General features: G+C 38.7%; 1 long non-coding RNA gene across 1 annotated transcript in view; it reads left to right on the plus strand.

The window, feature by feature from the left end:
* Nucleotides 1-3941: 3941 nt before the first annotated feature.
* The window catches only part of LOC118221186, a 95700-nt gene continuing 83546 nt past the window's right edge, over nucleotides 3942-16095 (plus strand). Inside the window, exons 1-2 of the long non-coding RNA XR_004764068.1 lie at nucleotides 3942-3983; nucleotides 5679-5824. This is a non-coding gene — a long non-coding RNA (uncharacterized LOC118221186). The remainder of the gene's footprint in view (nucleotides 3984-5678; nucleotides 5825-16095) is intronic.

Here is a 16095-nt window from a genome sequence, read left to right on the forward strand (position 1 = left end):
ATTGATGATGTAACTGCTAATAGCAGGAGCAGAAACCACTGCTTATGCTCAAGAAAATGCCACCAAATACCAAAAACTGGAAAATCTGAAACCCTGAAACCAATTGAACATGTGTTTCACATCCAGAAGAGAGACCTAAAGGCAACTAGCACCCGAGACAAGCAGGAGTTGAAGATGGCTGAATTACAGGCCTGGCAGAGCATCTCCGCAGAACATACTCAGCACCTGGTGAGTCACAGACTTCAAGTCATTACATGCTAAGGATATTCCACAAAGTCCTAAACATGACTACTTTCATTTACATAACATTAATATCGCCCAGACATTATGGTGCCCTGAAATGGGGGGCTATTTATAAAATGCACTTTAATTTCTATGTGTGAAACGTATGCTGTAAAAATTATGTTTTAAAAGCTATAAAAGCTGAGAATCTGCATTTTAAGCACGTGAATTGTTTGATTATGGTTCTAAAATTGTGGAGTACAGAGCCAAACCTATAAAGAAATGTATGTATTTGTCCCAAAGATATATACTGTATATACTGTTGGTGCTTTTTGCCTTTTTAAAATTTGTTTATTTTTTCTTAAATCTGAAATGGTGTGAATATATGTTTTCAGCATAATTTATGGGGGGAAAAAATTCAAAGACTTGGTTAATGCAACTAAATAATGGCAACACCATTCTGTTTCAATGAAAAATTAAATCGGATTGTATCAGGCTGTCCCCATGGACTAATGTGTCATACAATAGTGACAGCTGAGTCATTTCCCCACTTAATACTTCCATTGAAATGCCATCAGCTAACAATGCTGCAAGCATGATAGAATGGGCCTTGTAAATTAAACCAGGGAAAAAAGAAGCCTTGCTTATAACTGGGCTTCATGTGTGATTCAGTATTGAAATAAATACTCAATTACTGAAATAATGAACATCCAAATGAACATCCAAAATTATGATGAAAATTTAACAAAACTGAAGTGAATAGGTTTATGGGGGGGATCACAAGATGATAACTAATCTCATAGAATCACTTTCAAACATGATTCGGTAGTTATTTCTTTGTGAAGTGATGGTGTACAGAGAACTGAAAACTGGGGCTCCATTAATTTTCATGTGCATTGCCTGAAAAAAAAGTTTCCAAGCAGAAATCCGTTCTTGTTGGTAATGGAAGACTGGTGAAATAGCCTCAAAATTAGAATAAATAAATAAAAATAAAAAAAACTATTAACTTTAATGCATTTTAATTGCTAATTAGATATCATTTCCATCTATTTATGGCAAAATTCAGGCGTTAGTCTTCTTTGGTAGGATTAGCATTGGTAGAGATCATGCACCAGTTTGTTCTCTCCCGCTCAGTGACAGTAAAAAGCGTGGTTATATTCTTGGTTCTGCAGGCGGTCCACAGTGGCAGAGGGGTATGCCTATGCCCGGGAATGCTTGCCAGTTTTCCTGTATGTCATTTGTCTTATAACTGTCCTCTTAATAAAAAAGGTTGTATCTCAACCCTCTCTTTTGCCCATACTGTATGTACAGCAGTCAGCTCTGAAAATCTTCTACATGACTTCTTTATTTTTCTGTGAAGTCTCATTTGAAAATGTTGTTTAAATCAAATAAAATTCAAGTCAAAGTTTATTTGCCATACGTCCAGTAACAGTACTGTATGTTAGCGGATGTCAGCTGGCAATGAAATACTTAGTCTACATAAAAATATAATAATAAAAAAACTATAAAAAATATAAATATATAAATGCAATGTGAAAAATGAGACATGAGTGTGTTTACATAACTGCAAATGTAAACTTCTGTAAAATGTCTGTAATAAACAATGAAGCTAAAAATAAAGAATTGCTCAGAGATTAAACTATATACTGTTGTACTATATCATATGCAGAGTTCCTGGAATACAGTGGTATTGATGTGAAGATGAGTGAGAATATGTACAGATGTATGTACAGTATCTGTACAACCGGAGTTATGTACACTCAGTGCAGGGAGATGCTGGGTGTCTGAGCTAGGAGGCAGTGCCTTGTCTTTAGGGTGTGTGGGTGTGTGTAGGTGTGTGTGTGTGTGTGGGCGGGGGGAAATTCAACAAGCCTGGAGGTAGAAGCTGCCTCAGAACCTGTTGGTCTGAGGCTGGATGGTCTGACACCATTTTCCAGATGGTAGCAGGGAAAACAGTTTGTGGTCAGGGTCCTTGATGCTTTTCAGGGGCTTCTTCAGACATCTCCTGAAGTAGCTGTCCTGAACAGCTGATTGTTCGATCCCTGTGATGAGTTGGGCTGTTATCACCATTCGCTGTGCAGCATTGCTGTCAAAGTTGTTGCAGCTCCCATACCTTGCAGTGATGCAACTAGACAGGATGGACTCAACTGAAGATTGTGAGGATGTGGGTGTGAATGCCAAATTTCTTCAATCTACGGAGGAATAATAGGTGCTGCCATACTGCTTTGTCCCCAGTGTTGTTGTGATTTGACCAAGTTAAGTCAGCTATGATGTTAACACTGAGGATTTAAAAATTCTGACCCTGTCCATTTCAGCCCTATTCATGTGAATGACCCCCTGCTGCTTCCTGTTGTCCCCGATCACCTCCTTAGTCTTATTGATGTTGAGAGAAAGGTTGTTGTCCTTGGACCACACTGCCAGGCCTCTCACCTCCTCTCTGTAGGCAGACAGTGATCAAACCGATGACTGTGGTATTGTCTGAAAACTTTATGATGTTGTTGGAGCTGTGCATGGCAGTGCGGTCGTAGGTGAACAAGGAGTACACAGCCCTGGGGGGCTCCTGTGTTGGGAGTCCAAGTTGAGGTGCTGTTAGTGCCCACCCTCATCTCTTCCACTTTGACTCCGCACAACAGTTGCCCATTAATTTTTTTGACAGATGCCTCTGTCCACGGTAACTTTCAAAGAGACCGTTTTACAGTGTCATCTGTCTACACAGTTGGATGTCTACTGAAGCAGTTCAGGTTAAGCACCTTGCTTAAGGATATACAGGCAGTACCGCTCCTGGGAGTTGCTGGTCATACCTCTCCTGCAATCTTTGAGCCGCAAGACAAGTTTCTTCTTTTAATTGGTATATTGCTTAAGAATGAATGAGCACAGAAATTAAGCAAATACCTTTTCATCTACATGCAACTGAATAAATGTGATGGAGCAACTGACACTGACATAATTTAATTAATGAGATATAAAATTACTGTTAAAAATGTTGAAATGGCAACATTTTTCATCAGTGAATCACAGGTTCAAAATGTAAAATACAGTAAATTGATTTGAATAATAAAAAGTAATTTACATGAAAATAATGGTATGGGTGATAAAGTGATAACTAACAGGCCACAAAAGCTTGAAGGGGCAGTTCACCCAAAAATTAAAGGCAACAATGTTTCCACTTACACACCATCCTTCCAGAGAGTTTCATAGGGGTTTGGTAAGTTTTCTAGATACCTGCTGTAGCTCACTGTTAAAGAACGAACCTCAACAGGGCAAAGTTATTGTGATGCTCAAAGCACAAAAAAATTATATTCTGTTACACGGATAGTAAGTCTGCGGATTTTACAGTGAACTTGGAGATGAGACTCAAACTTGACCCAAATGGAGTGTCACAAGTTTAGCACATCAATTATACTTGCACAAGTACACCCATTTACTGATAGCCACACTACTGACAGAAACTGACCTGGTTACATACATAGCCAGACTAAACCATTTGCATACAATATTCAATTATCTCACAGAAGAAGAAAAAATGACAGTGTATTTTTACATATAGAAATCATTATACATATATTATCAGTCGCTACTCTATATCCAATAATCACCAATCTAATTAGGTAACGGAAAATATTATCGAATACACATTACGGTCTCCCCCGTCTAAAATAGCCAATTCTTCTTGTCCAGCGCTTCCAATAAAATTGCACAGAATCGTGGCATTCGGCTTACGTCATTCCTGTTTGAACGTGGAGCAAACGGCACAAACTGCGGTTAGTAACAACTCTTAACATTGCGTTGATCGAACATGGTTTGCTAAAATAAATCCATTTAATGTTTGACACTAGATGCGTGTATGTTTAAGTTACTTAAGTTGCAGTACATTATGGTGATGAACAGATGTGAAGTAGGGAATGTGTTTGAGTAGACAAACCGGCAAACATAAATGATGCGCACTACATTTATGAAATCAGCGTACTTGCACCAAACAGCCGCAAACATGAGCAGATACACGGCTAAAAACCTGTTCGTTAAAAAAAAAAAAAAAAAAAATTGTGTCCTAGCCGGAATTGAGAGTTCGCTCCGTTACACTCTCCAAGAACTGAACAGCAGTGCCACTTTCCAATTATATATTAACGCAGTTACTCAAAAACATCCCCAGACCTTGTTGTGCATGGTTTCATCAAAAACGACTTTCTACTTAAGTATGCCAACTGTGTATCCGCACAACGACTCAGCTGAAGCATGTCAGTATTCTGGGGCACGGTGTTAACATTTTTAAAGCATTGTTTCAAATGTCATATCTCAACGAAACTATAACTCCAGGCAAGTGGAAACAACTTTATTTCATTTTTGGGTAAACTGCCCCTTTACTTCCGGTTTTGCTTTATCTCTATCCAGAGTTATTTTGGTCAGTTGAATTTAATAGATTAAAATAATACTTTGAAGGCCAATTTAAACTCTGATGCTTGACACCTCTAAATTATTGTTCTCTTGATTGACAGAGGCAAAGATCAGCCCAAATATCCCAATGATCTGTGAACAGGAAAATATCACGCAACACAGATGTGCATGCCGATTTTGCAACCAATGCAAGCATGATTACTTCTGTTAAAATTGATTCTTTCTATCCAGCAGCCTTCAAACAGAATAATCTTAATTTTAACTGCTTCATATTAACATTTGACAACTCAAATCACTGTTCTGCTTGCAGCAACAACTCTCCCTTATTATGGTGATGACTGGGTGTTTCCAATGAACGATGAGGTCCCAGAATTTCCTATAAAAAATACATCTTTCTATACAAAATCCATTCTTCTTTTGAAGATGGGACACATTATTTTACTTCTGAAAGATGGTTTCCTGAGGTGAAATCAGAATTGAATAGCAGACTAAAAGGCTTCCCATCATAACTGTTAGGAACGTCTAATTTGCACGGTTTCAAAACGTTTATGCTGGTGCTATTGTTGTGGAATTCCGAAACATTAGTTAGCACACAAATGTCTACCACAGAATGTGACTCACACCTGATAAAGCAATAAAACTAGCATCCATTAACTTAACTGAGGGCCATTGGCCTTTACAATTTATAATTTAGTCATTTAACAGACACGTTTAGCCAAAGTGACTTGCAAAAGTGCATTTGATATGATGGCAGTGGACTGATAGTACCTTTTATTGTGTGGAGTGGCCTTGGATTGATTGGTTTGAATCTGCCCCCATTGCACTGCTATTCTTATTTGCTTACGCTATATTTGAAATGAAGCAGGAGCTGAGAATCCACAGAATGTATGAAGACTTTATAGATAATTGGAACAGATGCTTTAGTTTCCTACTCAGGTTAAATCTTCCCAGTATGTTGTTTCATCATGTACATCCTATTCCAAGCAATATTCATTCCTATACTCATGGCCTCAAGAGTTTGGTATTTGTTGAGGTGCATCAGCTTTGTTCTAATTTTATTTCAGCACCATTAATGGGCCAGACAGACTGTCTCAGAGCCCCGGCACAAACTACAGCGTCAGGAGCTGTTTTTAGCTACCTGCTCTCACTGGGGTTCGGAGCGCTAACAATGCAAGGGAGGAGAGTGAGAGGGACCAGCAGAAGGAGTGAGGTGGGTAGAAAAAGGAGCATGCCAGCATGGCAATGAAATGATAATGAGGAAATGGAGACTGACCAATGAAATACAGTTTGGCCTTGCTGGAATTGGCATGAATTTGGGGCTCAGCGTCAAGTAGCCTAATTTATTCAATAGTTTGTTATATTTCTTTACTAAAATTATAGTTGAAATGCATGAAACCTCACTTTCTTTTTTTGCTAAGTTTGTCAGGTTCATCAGTATTAAAAACTGAATTATCATGGTCAGGGGTTTTTCAGGTGGAATTTATCCGATGCAGTTCAGCTGAATACCATCAGCTTGAGCGCAGGGATTTATCTTAATTAAATTGCTTAATTCAGTCTCACACTTTAGCTAGCTGCATTCTTTCCCTTTTAGCTCAGTTGAATGATAGGAACAAAAGTATTGCCCAGAACATGACAATTTGTTCAATGTAACTAATTGCAGTGCTATTGTGCTCTAGTCCTGTCCTTCACAGACCTGTAGCTCTATAGCTGAGCTGTCAGGTGGAGGCTCCTGCTGCATGATGAATGGGCCCCAGTGAATCATGGTCTTCAGTCTTTCCCTTGATTAGCATGATTAATAATAGAATCTTGCAGCTTAACTGGCTAAAATGGCTCCATATAGATGAGATAACAGAACAGTAGACCTCACACTGACACCTGCACGAGCAGGAGAAAGGAGGACAGCACACAGGGGCAGCCGGGGCTCACGGCTACTGTGGCAGTAGCTCTCCTGTCGTATTGTGTAGCCTGCTGTCCTGTTGTGTGATAGCCGCTGGCTCACAGGCAAGTGTATCCATTTATAAAGCAGTGCTTCATATGCGTGTGCAGGTGGCAGGATAATTCAAGAGGTACAGTTGCCAATTCCAAATTAGGGAGTGTAAAGGGGAAAAACGTTTGACAGGTAGCCAACAAGGGAATAAACAATGGCAGCTGATGGCGGCTTTCTCCATTTGCTTTCTGGAGGAATTTATAAATGTCTAATATGTAGTCCATATTAAGAGGTAGAATTTATAGTAATTTTTTCAAAGGGCAGATTCATGAAGAGGATGGGTTGGCATGTTGCTGCAAGGAGACACAATTAGAATTTGTAAAACCAATCTCTGGTAATACCATAATGTTTATACTTTCCCCATTGCTAGCAGCTGGATGGGGGTAACGGTTTAAACATTTAAAGATGCTTTCCTTTAATTGAGGTGCTCATTCAAAGAGCAGATGTCCTTAATTTGTACATGTTCATGAATGAATTATGGGCTATTGTCTCATAAAAATATTTTTTTCTGTCTGGTCCTGCATAGAAATAGATTGGTGGTAATAAATAAATGAATTAAGTTTTAGTCAAGAATCTATGCTTGATTATTGCATCTAAAATAAGCATAGATGCTGCACTGAAATAGCAAGGTTAGCTGGCCTTCTGGCTGCTTTAAAAATTACAGATGATGAAGAAAATAAAATTAATCTTCTGTTAAACCTTTTTAGGGAAGCCATTGTAATGTGGAGTAAATATTTAATGGGAGCAGTCTTATTATGTTCACATTGGTTTATGCTGAAGATGGAGTTGCTTTGTTTTCCCAGCCATGGTTTAACAGTGGAGATTAAGTGTAGCTATTCACATTTTCCCAGTTGTGCTGAGACAAATAGGTGCAGGAAATGCATACATAAAAAGCAGTCCCAGGAAAGAGAATTTTATTCTCACGCCTTGGAAGAAATATGACTGTTGCATACACGGAATCAAAGTCTGGAGCATTTAAAGCATAGCACACATGAGCAGAAGGACTTTGTTCTAGAAGGATTTTAGGCACTTTGTTATTACAGATTTATAAGATATACAGTAGAATGAGGAAGGCATGGCACCTTTGACTCTATTTACCACTTAGAGTACTGCTGCATTTTTCAAAAGGCCAAATCTACTTGAACATATGGAAAAAGGTAATGTTATATTTATGTGAAAGCCCATTATTGCTTCATTGTCTCTAAACAAATGTTTTTAAAGTTATCTACAGCCCACCCCATCTCTGTACTCATTCTCATCTGAACAGTTTTATTTGTTTGAAGGGTATGGTTGCAATCAGCGAAATGAAACATCAGTATGAAGTGTTTACTTACTCTTCGCTACTTCAAAATATCTCAAACTTCAATGTGTTCAACAGGTGAAAAGTGTTCTTGTTATTTTTTATTCTTGTGGCCCATCTGCGAATAGAATCTAAATAAATAACCTGGAGGCCCTGAAAATGATTGTTGCTTAGGTAGTAGCAGCATTTTTTAAAGACCTCTGGTGATGGAGGTTGGTTGGCTGGCATGAGGTACTATCCAGTACCTCATTTCTCGCAGCAGAAAGTGACTAGACATTCTCAATCTGTTCCAGCAGCTGTGCAGGCTGGACTGGTTTTCTCAGAGAAACAGCTCTGTGCTTGCCTTGCAACTCAAAGCTCAGAAGATCATCTTTACTCTGCACAAGCACATAAATACAGACATTGTAATTGGCTACTTCCCTTTCTTGACTGAAACATCCAGGATGTACAGTTTTGGCCAAAAATTGCAATGTGTGAACAGCGTTCATTCATCTGAACTTTTCTGAATAGCTTGTTTAGCTCACATAATTTCATCTGGGGATTTTGTACGCTGCATCTCAATTATTTCTGAAAGAATCCTTTAAATAATGTCATGAATATGCCAATCCTAATCTGATGCTGTTTCCATAATCCTCTCCTACTCCCTTACATGTTCATCTAGAATGGCACAAATTAACACCCTGACCTCTGCTAAACAACCTCTACTAAAGATATCAACAACCTCTTAAAAATCCTGTAGAAAAGCGAGGTATTAGCTTTTGAGAAGGAGTAGGCAGAGAGACAGATACATGTGTATCAATAAAATCAGCATGCCAAAATGAGCTCTTGAGCATGAGGGCACATAATTGCAACTCAGCACAACAGAAGAGTCGCTGGGTGTTGTTCTAATGGGGCATTTTTCAAGCTGCCTGCGCTTCTGAGCCAAAACTAATTGAGTGGGCTATCCTCACTGACTATCTGCACTATTCACATTGTCCTATCAGCGCTCCATTTGTAGTGTAACATTTCAGGTCTTTTCTTTTCACAATAAGATCAAAGAAATACAACGCTTGCAGGACACAAGGCAGATGGAAATCACTACAGTACAGATAACATTGTAATTCAGGGTGAAGAAGTTCTCTGACTCAGGGTAAAGATTTATTTTGTTGTACAGTGCCACAGTTCAACAGCACAGTCGATGGGAACAGGACAAAATTACCTGTCAACTGTCAATGTTACATTACAGCTCGCTCGCCTGATGAAATGCTTGGTTCAGTCTCAGGGATGCAGAACACATCAAGTGTTGAAACAGCTGACAGGTTTGTAAATACAACATGAGCCATTTGCATCAGCAGGCAGGACTGGAAGACAAACCTGATTTAGATGATAATTTGCTCTTGGTTGGGGATCATCTGTTCATTTTGGCTCCGTCTGCCATCAACAAATAGATGGGAATTTGGAGGTTCTGGCACAGCTCGGAGAAGCAGAGGAACACCCTTCTGTTTGCTCTGCTTGATTGCGGTTCCAGAGCTCTCTATCCCATATGCCACGTGATCAGCACGAGCCGGCATACATGTGTACATTATGTTCCCTTCCACCACGATCCAACAAGATTGTGTTGATTCAGCTGCATGTATGCATAACCCTAGCCAAAGTATAACTATATAGTATGAAATGTAACATTGAGGTGTGTGTATAACCCCATTATTATTCCGTAATGAATATAGTTTTGAGTATCTTTTTTCACAATTCATATTTGTTGATTAGTCAGACATATTTCCCTTGCTTAAGATTGTATATATTGGGCAGCATATAGTGGTGCAGTGGGTAGCACTGTCGCCTCAGCGCAAGACGGTCCTGGATTCGAAGGTCCTGTCTGTGTGGATTTCCTCTGGGTACTCTGGTTTCCTCTCACAATCCAGAGTCATAAAGGTAGGCTAATTAGAGACTCTTCAGGGCCCATAGGTATGAGTGTTTGAGTGAATGGTGTGTGTGTCCTGTGATAGATTTGCGACCTGTCCAGGGTGTGTTCCTGCCTCTCACCCAATGCACGCTGGGATAGGCTTCAGTACCCTCGCGACCCTGACCATGATAAGCAGGTATAGGTAATGGATGGATGGATGGATGGAAGACTGTATATAGGGTCAACTTTAGTGTTCCAATCGACTGGCTTGAAGGGGCGATTAAGCTGGTCCAGGGTTTGTGTCTGATGCTCTGCACGCTGGAGGGAAAAAGGAAGTGAAGGTGGAGTTTGGCAGCTCTGTAAGGAAAAATAGTTGGCAGGGGATATGGCTTCAGGCCCCTTAAATTATAGAAGGACTAACCTCATCATGTGCAGGAATCAGAGACTATCTTAATATTTAAAGCCTGATTAAAAACCTCATCTCTTTAGCCTTTCTTAAGGTTAAAAGCCACCCTCCCGATAATGGGCAGTTTTCTATCCAGCTAATACTCACAGTTGCCCCAGAGGCCTGACAGAAAAAAAAGTTAAAGTATTTAAATTGTTGTGTTTTGGATAATAAAAAAATCATGTTGCAGTGAAGAAAATATATTCAAAAATAGGAAATATGTATTTTTTAAAAATATTATTAATTTTTAATTTTTATTAAATGTTCCTTGTAGTGTAGGTTTCACCACAGAGTAACATGGATCTTACTATTAAGACCAGAAATGCATGCCCCCTATAGGGGAGAAAATTGAATTGTCTCATCTCAAGAGGACATCACCTTAGTGTGGGCTGAATTATGAAAGACATCTCACTCCTATTATAATCATATTCCACAGTTTCCCTGTTGCAGAGTGCCATTGAGATCCTACATCAGCTTGAAAACCTAAAAATATTTGGATAGTGCAATTCAACCCCTGATTGATACAGAAGCCCTATTCTACTCTGGATCCCATACATTCTTTCCTGTTCATCAACTATTCATGCACAAATAAAATACATTTGGCGTTAGTTTCTTTTGAAGATTGCTCAATTATATGATCAATAAAGATGGAACAGTTTTGATATTTAATTTTTCATCATTACATTGTGTTAATCATCACAAAAGCAGGATCCTTGTTTGTTTAATAAAGAACAAATCATTTCAATGATACTTGAATAATATGCTTGTTTTGTGCATTAATCTATCTTAGTTCAGCTGCTCTGTTCTATTGAATTGCTTCTATTATCGTCTTCAGGCTGTTCGTCTTCTGTTTGTGATGCAGTGTAGGTTTTCCTTTCAGGGAATATCTGCTGCTACAACTTACATTGTTTCAATATTTTTTTTTTCATTTTTGTCAATAGTCCAATTTTATGAGACAAAGCATCTGGCATCAATCAACTGCTTTAGTCTTAAGACTGAAAGGAATATGTCAGTAAGTAGGAATAATTTCCCTATTTACAATATCTTTCTGCTTCCATTGTGTTTTCAAATGTATGGAGTTTGTGTACAAGAAGTGTTGTATTGAACAATCACAGTGATTTGTTGACATTGATTTTTTATATTTTTTGAAGTATAAAATGCCATCTGAAAATCACAGAAGGGAAAATGAAGGATGTTCTGCAGGCAGTTCTAATATAAAATAGAGGAACCTTTGAATTACAATAAGCAAACATTTACTGGCTTTATGTTTAGCAAAACCAAACCAAAAAATCCAGCTTGTGCCTTGTGCCTCGTGCCTTACATACAGTATGTGGAGGTGCCTTTGAGGCAACGTGCCTGGCTAACAGAAGACTAGCTTTTGCACTGACTGTAAAGTCAATAGATGCGTGCATGCTACTGTTGAAGGGGTGCTTCTTTCTTTTTTTATCTATAAGTTATGAAACACTGATGTTAACTGTACTTATCAGACCTAGCCAATGAAATCTATTGTTAGGGGCAGAATGAGACAGATGGTGATAACATTTCTCCGCACTAAGAGTTCAGACAGATCTGTGGTGTGGCACAGAGTTTTGAATGTTATGTTATTTCAAATAAGCTCAGCCAAGGGGAATACTGAATTACTAGAGGGAAGCTTGTTCTCATTTGATAGCTTAAAAGCTTGGCATAGAAAGGGACCTTTTGGTGTACTGAAAAAAAAAATTATTCTTGGTTAGATTCTTTGTAAATCTAATCAAGACCATTTTTGTAAATTCAACAAGAAAATCTTATTTCCCTGCTTTTACTTAAATATGTCACTCTTTATTTGATGTTTATTTAAAGCAAATTTGATCCAAAATACTGGTAATATTTACAGTATTTTTGCAAGTTCTTACCACACACTGCTATTCCAGAGGTAACACTGCCTCCCTTCCCTGGGTTCTGTGCAGTGCAGTGCAGCTAGAGTGAGAAGGAAATTGCAAAATAAATGTTGTATTACGCTTACTAACAGTTTAAGTGTTACAGTAGTACATTGTGTTCAACAATAGGCTTCATGTAGGTCGTTGTTCAGCTGAGTGTAAATTAGCACCATGGAGGAGATTGCTGTGTGTGGATATGACTCCCCTTGCGCTGCACTTAATGAAGGCTTATATTGCGTGTTTTTCAAAGGTTTTTGTAATTACGAAAATTAAGTTGGCTTTATATAGTTTCATTAAATATTGCTTACTACATACAACATAGTAAATATTAATTTAAAACAGACTATAATTATGTACATTTTAATCATTGACTGTGAATTTAAAGTTTAAGTACATTTAATTAATATTTAGCAAGTTAAATTTCCCCAAAAATGACTCAAACCATTTTTTTAGTGTGATGTTACTCTGCCAAAAGATTAAGAGAATAAATAAAATAATGAATGATGAATAATGAAAACATGACATGAATAAATAATATTCACATACACGGTTTTTGTTTGTTGATCCATGTTAGATTTTAAAAGCCATCATCGTAGTCGAATTAACCTGATTGCTGTGTTCTGATTCTGACCTCTTTTGCGTTCAATACTTTCATACAAACATTCACTGATATAGAACTAGCTTGCCCTGCTCTTTTTTATTAGCTACACACATTGAAGAAATCAGGAATAAAGTCCACTGGAATGATCATCACAGCTTATAAGAACAACTGTTGTAGAGCAAACGTTTTTCTAGAACTCTGTGGAACAGCAACAAGATTCCCCTGTGAACAGCCTCTCAAGATCTTCTGTACTGTAGTCTAAAAAAGTTTAGCGGGAAACCTAATTGGGCACTTAATCATGTGGGAGCTGCCCTCCCTGAAGGACGAAAAGCCAGAAAATGAATCGAGCACAACAATTGGATGGCCCAGATAGCAGCTGCGTTAAAAGCTCTGCGTGACGTTTCCCCGCAGGTCTGGCTCGTCTACATCAGCACATTGCCACACATAGTCATATTCCCTGAATGATGCTGATCTGACTTTTGGTCAGTTTTTTGTCGGACAGGAGATCCCACTGGAGTCGAAGATACAGAGCTTCCCTGCAGCCTCTTGTCATATGGTCTTTTATTTCGTATTCATCCTCAGGAAGGTCAACATCAAGGCAATCCATACTGCCAGTGTTGATTCATTTTACAGTGCAGTGTCTGGAGGTCAGCTTCATTTATTTAAGGCTTCAAATGCCGTCTTGCTGGCCTGCAAGGACAGATGAAAGGTGGGACCTGAAAGCAAACACATGCTGTGCCTGTTGGATCACCACTCTGCTTCTGCCCACACAAAGATGTTCATCAAAACATCAAAAATCAAACGGCTCTCCACAGCGGTTTCTCCAGATATTACAGTTTTTGTTTTTTGTTGTGATATTGATTTGGCTATATGAAAGGGGCACTCCACATTCATCTGTCTATTCTTTCTACCATGCGATTTTATATGAAAATGTATACATAGGTGCAGGCTAGTGTAGTAACAACTAATAGCACATCATTTCCACTAATGAGTAATATCCAATATTTGCATGTTGACTGTTTTGCCAGTAAAATGAATATCTCATGGAATACGCAGTTTGTTTTATTTAAGCCTTGTGAATAATGATTCAGATGCTTGAGCGTACATGCATGTGAAAACATACTGAAGGAAACCTTATTACTGACATGCAGTATTTCAATTTCAATTTCAATCAGCAGACAGTTTAAGCCATGGAAACAAGGTGTGCAGATTCGTTAGACAAACAGAGACTTAAAGTAAGCACTTAAATGCAAGACTGCATCAAAAACTAGCAAACAGCAGCCCTCCAGGATTTGAGTTCCCTGATTTAAAGTAAACATTTATACACTAACATATGATGCAAACCTGTTGCCTTCTGAAAATGGTGTTGCATCAGTACATTTGTTGTTCTCTGATGCCAGATTCTTCCCTGCACAGCTGTGTCTAACAGCTCTTTAGTTTTATTCCTGTTACTAATGCTATTCCAGGATAACATCTGGTTGGCTGAAGATTAGCATACAGTGAGGCAACCTAACTTCAAATAAATACATGTGTCTGGCTGCAGGAGAGAAATTAAAAAGATTTTTTAGGATGTAACATTCTGATTAAAATAATCCTGACCATTAATATTCTACATCCTGCATTGTATTGCATAAAGTGTTTAGTTTTGCAAACAGAGAAGAATATTTTTCATAGGCAAAGTGATAATCCTTTCAGAAATGTTGTGGTCTAAATAAAGAGATTAGCTCAATGTGTTCAGATGAAAAAAGTCAAATTTTGCAACTCATTTATATATATTTTTATGATACAGTCCCAAAATTATAAAGTGATATAACTTCACTTTACATTTAGTAGGCACAGATGTCACGGCCAGCATTGCTACATTTAGGATAATGAGGTTCAACAAAGTTATTTGGGCTTGTTCTTCTCTTGTTACATTAGAAAACTGGTCTTTAGGACCTGCAGACTTATCACAAAATGCAGTTCAAACACGTGAATAAGTGGGGAAACAATTTATTAAACAGTGTGGTGAAAGCCAAAACGGCACTAAAGAATTATTAACAGTCTGACCAAAAGCTGCAGCTTCAGCCAAAAACAGGGAAAGCCCAAAGAGTGCACTGTCCATTAAAAAGCAAATAGAATGTAAATGTGCTGTTCTGTAGCCTGTAAAGAGAGGTTTATTGTCTGAATTTGGATTGTCTGGGCTCCACAAATTCAATTATCAACCTGAAACCAAGCGACTAAACCAGTCAGCTGAAATCTGAAATATCTCCTTTCCTGGCCCTGAATGAAAGGGAACCGAGAGGAGGCTGTTTTTCGACTCTGTTAATCACCCATTCACAACCCATCCTCACCTTTACATCAGACAACACTTGACTCTGTTAATCACCCATTCACAACCCATCCTCACCTTTACATCAGACAACACTTGACTCTGTTAATCACCCATTCACAACCCATCCTCACCTTTACATCAGACAACACTTGACTCTGTTAATCACCCATTCACAACCCATCCCCACCTTTACATCAGACAACACTTGACTCTGTTAATCACCCATTCACAACCCATCCTCACCTTTACATCAGACAACACTTGACTCTGTTAATCACCCATTCACAACCCATCCCCACCTTTACATCAGACAACACTTGACTCTGTTAATCACCCATTCACAACCCATCCTCACCTTTACATCAGACAACACTTGACTCTGTTAATCACCCATTCACAACCCATCCTCAACTACACATCAGACAACACTTGACTCTGTTAATCACCCATTCACACCCCATCATCACCTACACATCAGACAACACTTGACTCTGTTAATCACCCATTCACAACCCATCCTCACCTACACATCAGAACACTTGACTCTGTTAATCACCCATTCACAACCCATCCTCAACTACACATCCTGTGACACTCAACTCTGTTAATCACCCATTCACAACCCATTCTCAACTACACATCCTGTGACACTCAACTCTGTTAATCACCCATTCACAACCCATCCTCAACTACACATCAAACAACACTTGACTCTGTTAATCACCCATTCACAACCCACCCTCAGGTACACATCAGACGACATTCGACTCTGTTAATCACCCATTCACAACCCATTCTCAACTACACATCCTGTGACACTCAACTCTGTTAATCACCCATTCACAACCCATTCTCAACTACACATCCTGTGACACTCAACTCTGTTAATCACCCATTCACAACCCATCCTCAACTACACATCAAACAACACTTGACTCTGTTAATCACCCATTCACAACCCACCCTCAGGTACACATCAGACGACATTCGACTCTGTTAATCATCCATTCGCAACCCATCCTCAACTGCACATCAT

Source organism: Anguilla anguilla, chromosome 2, assembly GCF_013347855.1.
Source record: "Anguilla anguilla isolate fAngAng1 chromosome 2, fAngAng1.pri, whole genome shotgun sequence".
In the NCBI taxonomy this organism is placed as follows: domain Eukaryota; kingdom Metazoa; phylum Chordata; class Actinopteri; order Anguilliformes; family Anguillidae; genus Anguilla; species Anguilla anguilla.